Below are 10107 nucleotides of genomic sequence, written 5' to 3'. Positions count from 1 at the left end.
TCATATTTTTGTTAATATAGGATATATTAAAAAATAAAAGAAGTACACTAATGTTAAAATTTGTCTAACAATAATAAATGGATTCTCTACAGGTCTTATTCCAATTCGTGTTAGTATTAATACAATTCTAATAAATATTCAAAATAGAAATTGTCTGAATGGATAAAAATTTAATCCTTTAAAATTTATTATTTTATAAAAAGGTATAATCAATAAGACTCAAATAGATATTAAAAGAAGAATTACTCCTCCTAATTTATTAGGGATAGATCGTAGGATTGCATATGCAAATAAAAAATATCATTCAGGTTTAATATGAGGTGGGGTAGTTATAGGATTAGCAGGGGCAAAATTGTCTGGGTCTCCTAATATATTGGGATTTATTAAAATAATATAAATTAAAATAAAGTGTATTAAAATAAATCCTACAATGAAAAGTATGGTTGAAATGGTATTTTGTCAATATCACTATTAGTTCCTAAAGGATTTCTTGATCCTGTACAATGGAGAAATATTAAATGAATAATTGTTATTATAATAATAATGAAAGGAATAATAAAATGAAGAGTAAAATATCGTGTTAGTGTAGCATTATTAATAGAAAATCTTCCTCATAATCATTGTACTAAGAATTCTCCTAAATACGGAATAGCTGAAAGGAGGTTTGTGATTACAGTGGCTCCTCAAAAAGATATTTGCCCTCAAGGTAAGACGTATCCTAAAAATGCAGCTGCTATAGTTAATAATAACATTATTGTTCCTGTCATTCAAGTTAGTTTAAAGTTGAATGATCCAAAAAATATTCTGCGTCCGATATGTAAATATATACAGATGAAAAATATAGAAGCACCATTTGCATGTAAATTTTTGATTATTCAACCATTATTAATATCTCGGTAAATATGAATAATTCTATTAAATGCTATTTGAATATTAGGTGTATAATGTATAGCTGAAAAAATACCTGTAATTAGTTGGGTTACTAAACATAATCCTAACAATGAACCAAAATTTCATATTGAATTAATATTTGATGGTGTTGGTAAATCTACTAAAGATCTATTGATAATTTTTAATAAACTATTTTTTAAACGTAAAGGTAACATTAGAAAGTTTTTCGTAAAGGTCCTAAACTGATATTAGAAATTTTTAGAACAATAATTAGTGTGATAAATAAATAGTTTATTATTATAAATGAAATAATGAAATATGGTTTATTAAATAATTTATTTAATGATATTTTAATTAATATACTTTTATTTAGTTCAATATAAGGGAATTTTATTGTATCTTCAAATATAAAATTTATTTTATTATAATTAATTATTAATATAAATATTAAAACAATTATGATAATATTTATTATTATTCATTTGTTAAAAAGAAATTTTACAGTTGAGATTAATCTTGATACATAAATAAAAATAATTGATAATCTTCTTAAAAAAACTGAAAAAATTATATATGAGTATCAAAATCTTATATTTAACATTCCTGATGTTACAGAAATTAAAGATGTTTGGATTAGTAAGATTAATCCTATTGTAAATGGAGTTTTTGTTGAATATATTATTATAGTGTTGATTAATATAAATAGTATGAAAATTTTTATAATGAATTAATTTAAATAAATTCATATTAATTAGTTTTAAAAAAAATTTTTTTCTCTGATTTACAAAATCAATATTTTTAATAAACCGTCAAAACTTATATTTAATATTAAAATTTCAAAAAATAGTTTATTAAAATATTAATTTTGGAGATTAATGATAAGTATTTTTTTTCTTTTTTTTGAAATTAATATATATACTTATTATATATATATATATAATTTATAGTAATATATATATAGTCGTATAGTAATATATATATATATAGTATTATATATATATATATAGTAATGTATATATATAATTTATTATTTTGATAGATTTTTGTTATTCAGTTTATTTTGTATTTTTAATTAGATTTTTAAGTTTAAGATTAAATCGGTTTCATTTATTGATAGTTTTATTAAGAATTGAATTTATTATTTTAATATTATATTCAATAATAATTTCATTTTTAAATATGTATATATTAGAGATGTATTTTATTATAATTTTTTTAATTTTCAGAGTTTGTGAGGGGGTTTTGGGTTTATCTATTTTGATTTATATGATTCGATCACATGGTAATGATTATTTTCAAGTTTTAAATATTTTTGAATGATAAAGTTTTATTTTTATTTATTATTTTTAATTATAGTTTCTAAGGATAATTTTTGATTTTTTCAGTTTAATTTTTTTTTTTTTATAAATTCTTTTTATATTTTCTGGAAATTATAGATTTGAATTTGAGAGCATAAATATTTTTTTGGGGTGTGATAATTTATCGTTTGGGTTAGTTTTATTAACTTTATGAATTGGAGCATTAATAATTATATCAAGGTATTTTATTTATGAATTAAAGATTTATTTGAAATATTTTATTTTATTAATATTTTTTGCAATTTTATTTTTATTTTTGACATTTACTGTAAATAATTTGTTTTTATTTTATCTTTTTTTTGAATGTAGTTTGATTCCTACTTTTTGTTCAATTTTAGGATGAGGTAATCAATTGGATCGGGTTCAAGCAGGTATTCATTTATTATTTTACACTTTATTTGCTTCTTTACCTTTATTATTAAGAATTATTCATTTATTTTTTGAATTTAAAAATTTAAATCATATTTTTTCTGTAGAAAATTTATTTCAAGTTTATTCTTTTTATTTATTTTTATTTTTAATTTTTGCTTTTTTAGTAAAGTTACCTATTTTTTTTATACATTTATGGTTGCCTAAAGCTCATGTAGAAGCTCCTGTTTGTGGTTCAATGGTTTTAGCTGCTATTATATTGAAGTTAGGGGGGTATGGTTTATTGCGAGTTTATTTATATTCAATTAATATGGGGATTTTTTTAAATGTTCATTTAATTGTTTTGAGAATAATAGGAGGAATTTATATTAGTTTAATTAGAATATTTCAAGTTGATTTAAAATCTTTAATTGCTTATTATTCAATTGCTCATATTAATAATATTATCTGGTTTATTAACTTTAATAAGATGAGGAATTTATGGTTCTTATTTATTAATAATTTCTCATGGTTTATGTTCTTCAGGTTTATTTTGTTTAGTGAATATTATTTATGAGCGTTTGAGAAGTCGAAGATTATTTATTAATAAAGGTTCAATAAATTATATGCCTAGAATATGTTTATGATGATTTTTATTATGTTCTTCAGATATAGCAGCTGTTCCGTCTTTGAATTTGAGCCAATAATTAAAAACTACATAGGATTTTTTTAATAATCACATTTATTTTTAATGAATTTAATTAATGTAAGGAAAATTTTTTTTTCAAATTTCTCTTTATTTGAAAGTGAATTAAACATTATAATATATATATATATATATATATATATATATATATATATATATATATGGGCTATTCCGCGTCAACCGGATCAGTCATCTCTCAGATATTTTTTTAATTTGGCATGTGGATTGTGTAGGGGGAGTTAGATTTGTATGCCGAAGCGCGAATCTCATGATGCAAGATTCAATTTTTTATTAACAATAACAAATTAGACTCCCATTTTTTTCAAAAATTCATAACTTCGGCAAAAAATTAGATACAATATTTTTTTTTTTCCAAATTACGCGGAAAGCTCCATAGAATTCAAAAAAAAATACGAAATGATAAAAAAAAGTTGTTATCAATTGTTTATTTAACAATTAATTTTTCAAAGATTTTTAAAACAGTGATTGACACCATCAAAAATTTTTTTTTAAATTCTTACATGTTCCTTGAACTGTACTACAATCTGTGAATTGATTCCAGAGGGGTGTTTTTCTTCGTTTTCAAGTAAAAAATCATAACGGTGTCGATGCGCATGAAATTGCGGCGCGCCGAGTCTCTACGTAATGGCGGGCGGCCGGTTGCCGTCCACCGCTACCACGCGGTGGCGTCGCAGCGTTATTTTAGTCATTTTCACGATGTAGGACATGATTGAAGAATCTGAAAAAAATACTGTACCTTCACAAGGCCTGCTCAAAGCGATAAGTGAAGTTTCAAGAATGTGTTTTTATTTTAAAATAAATAGCAAGTTATGTAATTATTATCATTTATGTGCACTCTCATGGTGTGTAACCGTTATTTTGAATCTCTGTAATAAAAAAACGGTGAAAAACACATTCTTGAAACTTCACTTATCGCTTTGAGCAGGCCTTGTGAAGGTACAGTATTATTTTCAGATTCTTCAATCATGTCCTACATCGTGAAAATGACTCTAAAATAACGCTGCGACGCCACCGCGGGGTAGCGGTGGACGACAACCGGCCGCCCGCCGTTACGTAGAGACTCGGCGCGCCGCAATTTCATGCGCATCGACACCTTTAATGATTTTTTACTCAAAAACGAAGAAAAACGCCCCTCTGGAATTAATTCACAGATTGTAGTACAGTTCAAGGAACATGTCAGAAATTAAAAAAAATTTTTTGATGTTGTCAGTCACTGTTTTAAAAATCTTTGAAAAATTAATTGTTAAATAAACAATTGATAACAACTTTTTTTTAACATTTCGTATTTTTTTTTGAATTTTATGGAGCTTTCCGCGTAATTTGGAAAAAAAAAAATATTGTATCTAATTTTTTGCCGAAGTTATGAATTTTTGAAAAAAATGGGAGTCTAATTTGTTATTGTTAATAAAAAATCGAATTTTGCGTTATGAGATTCGCGCTTTGGCACAAAAATCTAACTCCCCCTACACAATCCACATGCCAAATTAAAAAAATATCTGACAGATGATTGATCCGGTTGACGCGGAATAGCCCATATATGTGTATATTTAAATATTATACATTAATATAATTGAATATAAATACATTCATTTATATATATATATTATACATTCATATAATTGAATATAGATGAAGGTAATCTTGTCAAATAATTTAATAAAAAAAGGAAATAATTGATTAAATAAATTATTTTTCTTAATGAATAATATTTTTATTTCTATTAATATGTGAGCAAATAATTAAAAAATATTCAGGATCTTCTGAATAACTATATTTATTTTTAATGAATTTCATTATTGTTAAAAAAATTTTTCTTTGAAAAATTTCTTTTTTTTCAAAAGTAAGTTTGAAATTATGCTATATATATATATATATATATATATATATATATATATATATATATGTATATTATTATACATGTATATATGTATACATATGTATATTATACATTGATATAATTGAATATAAATGGAGGTGATTGAGTTGAATAATTGATTGAAATGAGGAAATAATTGATTGCGCTGAATCATTTTTCTCAACTGGTAATATTTATATTTTAATTAATATGTGAGCAAATGAATAAAAAATACTGAGACTTTTTTGAATCATTATATTTATTTTTAATGAATTTAATTACTGTAAAAAAATTTTTTTTTTTCAAATTTCTCTTTCGTTAAAAGTAAATTAAAAATCATAATATATATATATATATATATATATATATATATATATATATATATATATATATATATATATGTATATATTTGAATTTTATACATTAATATAATTAAATATAATACATTTATTTATATATATATTATACATCAATATAATTGAATATAAGTGAAGATAATCAAGTCAAATGAATTAATAAAAGAAGGAAATAGTTGATTGAAATAAATTGTTTTTCCTAATAAATAAAATTTTCATTTCAATGAATATGCAAGCGAATAATTAAAGAATAAGTAGAATTTTTTGAATAATTATATTTATTTTTACTGAATTGAATTATTGTAAAAATATTTTTTTTTTTTCAAATTTCTCTTTTTCTAAAAGTAAATTGAAAATCATAATATATATATATATATATATATTTGTTCATTATACATTATTATAATTGAATATGAATACATTTATTTATATATATATTATACCTTGATATAATCGAATATAAGTGGAGATAATCGAGTCAAATAATCCAATAAAAAAAGGAAATAGTTGATTGAAATTGATTGTTTTTCCTGATAAATAATATTTTTATTTCAAATAATATGCGAGTAAATAATTAAAAAACTAACAGGATCTTTTCAATAATTATATTTATTTTCAATGAATAGAATTATCGAAAACAAAATTTTTTTTTCAAAAAGTTCTTTTCTTCTTAGAAGTAAATTCAAAATTATAATATATACATTTATGTATATTATTATATATGTATATATTTATATATATGTATATTATACAATAATATAATTGAATATAAATGGAGGTAAATTATTTTTACTAACGGATAATATTCATATCCTCATAATATGTGAGCAAATAATTAAAAAATACGTAGGATTTTTTGAATAATTATATTTATTTTAATGAATTTAATGATTGTGAAGAAATTTTTTTTTTTCAAATTTCTCTTTTTTTGAAAGTAAATGAAAAATCATAATATATATACATGTCTATATTTGAATTTTATACATTAATATAATTGAATATAAATACATTTATTTATATATATATATTAAACATTAATATAATTGAATACAAATGGAGGTAATTCAGTCAAATAATTCAGTGAAGAAAGGAAATAGTTGATTGAAATGAATTATTTTTCCTGATGAATAATATTTTGATTTCAATTAATATGTGAGCAAATGATCAAAAAGTACATAGGATTTCTGAAATAATTATATTCATTTTTAATGAATTTAATGATTGTGAGAAAATTTTTTTTTTTTTAAATTTCTCCTTTTTTAAAAGTAAATTAAAAAACATAATATACATATATGTATAAATTTGAATGTTATACATCAATATATTTAAATATTAATACATTTATTTACATATATATCATACATTGATATAATTGAATATAAATGGAGGTAATTAAGTCAAATGATTCAATAAAAGAAGGAAATAGTTGATTGAAATGAATTATTTTTCCTGATGAATAACATTTTTATTTCAATTATCATGTGAGCGAATAATTCAAAAATATATAGGATTTTTTTAATCATTATGTTTATTTTTAATGAATTTAATTTTTGTAAAAATGTTGTTTTTTTTCAAATTTCTCTTTTTTTCAAAGTAAATTCAAAATTATAATATATACATATGTATGTATATGTATATTATACATTAATATAATTGAATCTAAATGAAGGTGATTAAGTTAAATGATTCAATAAAATGAGCAAATAATTGATTTAAATAAATTATTTTTCTTAACGGATAATATTTATATTTTAATTAATATGTGGGCAAATGATTGAAAAATACATAGGATTTCTTTAATAATAATATTCATTTTCAATGAATTCACTCATAGTAAAACGATTTTTTTTTTCAGATTTCTCTTTTTTTCAAAGTAAATTAAAAATCATAATATATATATATATGTATATATTTGAATATTATACATTAATATAATCGAATATAAACACATTTATTTATATATATATTGTACATCAATATAATTGAATATAGATGGAGGTAATTATGTCAAATAATTTATTAAAAAAAGGGAATAATTGATTAAATAAATTATTATTCCTAACGAATAATATTTATATCTTAATTAATATGTGAGCAAGTAATTAAAAAATGCGTAGGATTTTTCGAATAATTATATTCATCTTTAATGAATTTAATGATTGTAAAAAAACTTTTTTTTTCCAAATTTCTCTTTTTTTAAAAGTGAATGAAAACTCATGACATATACATATGTATATATTTGAATATTATACATTAATATAATTGAATATAAATACATTTATTTTTATATATATTATACGTTAATATAATTGAACATAAATGAAGATAATCAAGTCAAATAATTTAATAAAAAGAGGAAATAGTTGATTGAAACAAATTGTTTTTCCTAATAAATAATATTTTCATCTCAATTATTATGTGAGTCAATAATTAAAAAACATACAGGATCTTTTCAATAATTATATTTATTTTCAATGAATTTAATTGTTTATTTTTAGAAGTAAATTCAAAATTATAATATATATATATATATGTATATTATTATATATGTATATATGTTTATATATGTATATCATATATTGATATAATTGAATATAAAGGGAGGTAATTAAGTTAAATAATTTGATAAAATAAGAAAATAATTGATTCAAATAAATTATTTTTCCTAATTGATAATATTTTCATTTCAATTGATATGTGAGAAAATAATTGAAAAATACGTAGGATTTTTTCAATAATTATATTTATTTTAATGAATTTATTGATTGTGAAAAAATTTTTTTTTTTTCAAATTTCTCTTTTTTTAAAAGTGAATTAAAAATCATATTATATATATATGTATATATTCGAATATTATACAATAATATAATTGAATATAAATGGAGGTCATTGAGTTGAATAATTTGATAGAATAAGGTGATAATTGATTCAAATAAATTATTTTTTCCAACGGATAATATTTATATCTTAATCAATATGTAAGCAAATGATAAAAAAATACATAGGATTTCTCAAATAATTATATTTATTTTCAATTAATTTACTGATAGTAAAAAAATTTTTTTTTTTCAGATTTCTCTTTTTTTAAAAGTAAATTGAAAATCATAATATATATATATGTATATATTTGAATATTATACACTAATATAAATAAATATCAATACATTCATTTATATATATATTATACATTAATATGATTGAATATGAATGGAGGTAATTAAGTCAAATGTTCTAATAAAAAAGGAAATAGTTGATTGGAATAAATTATTATTCCTGATGACTAATATTTTTATTTCAATTATTTTGTGAGCAAATAAATAAAGAATATATAGGATCTTTTCATCAATAATATTTATTTTCGATGAATTTAATTATCAAAAAAAAAATTTTTTTCAAAAATTTCTTTTTTTTTAGAAGTAAATTCAAAATTATAATATATATGTATATATGTATATTATTATATATGTATCTATGTATATATATGTATATTATACATTGATATAATTGAATATAAATGGAGGTAATTAGGTTAAATAATTTAATAAAATAACGAAATGATTGATTCTAATAAATTATTTTTCCTAACGGATGATATTTATATCTTAATTGATATGTGAGCAAATAATTGAAGGATACGTAGGATTTTTTGAATAATAATATTCATTTTTAATGAATTCAATGATTGTAAAAAAAATTTTTTTTCCCAAATTTCTCTTTTTTTAAAAGTAGATGAAAAATCATAATATATGAATATGTATAGATTTGAATATTATACATTAATATAATTGAATATAAATACATTTATTTATATGTATATTATACATTAATATAATTGAATATAGATGGAGGTAATTATGTCAAATAATTTGATAAAAAAAGGAAATAATTGATTAAATAAATTATTTTTCCTAATGAATATCATTTTTATTTCAATTTATATGTGAGTAAATAATCAAAAAATACGTAGGATTTTTTGAATAATTATATTTATTCAAATGAATTTATAGATTGTGGAAAAAATTTTTTTTTTCAAATTTCTCTTTCTTCAAAAGTAAATTAAAAATCATAATATATACATATGTATATATTTTAATATTATACAATAATATAATTGAATATAAATGGGGGTAATTAAGTCAAATAATTTAATAGAATAGGGTAATAATTGATTCAAATAAATTTTTTTTCCTAACGGATAATATTTATATCCTTATAATACGTGAGCAAATAATTAAAAAATACGTAGGATTTTTCGAATAATTATATTTATTTTCAATGAATTCAATGATTGTAAAAAAATTTTTTTTTCCCAAATTTCTCTTTTTTTAAAAGTAAATGAAAAATCGTAATATATATATATGTATATATTTGAATGTTATACATTAATATAATTGAATATAAATACATTTATTTATATATATATATTATACATTATTATAATTGAATATAGATGGAGGTAATTATGTCAAATAATTTAATAAAAAAAGGAAATAATTGATTAAATAAATTATTTTTTCTAGTGAATATTATTTTTATTTTGAATAATATGTGAGCAAATAATTAAAAAATACG

At 19.7% G+C, this 10107-nt stretch overlaps 1 pseudogene; it reads right to left on the bottom strand.

Annotated features, from left to right (window-relative positions):
• On the bottom strand, nt 1-1106 carry LOC124216822 (cytochrome b-like; annotated as a pseudogene).
• Nucleotides 1107-10107: the final 9001 nt, after the last annotated feature.

The sequence above is a fragment of the Neodiprion pinetum genome, chromosome 4 (assembly GCF_021155775.2).
Source record: "Neodiprion pinetum isolate iyNeoPine1 chromosome 4, iyNeoPine1.2, whole genome shotgun sequence".
NCBI lineage: Eukaryota > Metazoa > Arthropoda > Insecta > Hymenoptera > Diprionidae > Neodiprion > Neodiprion pinetum.
This window is presented reverse-complemented; position numbering and strand designations above follow the sequence as displayed.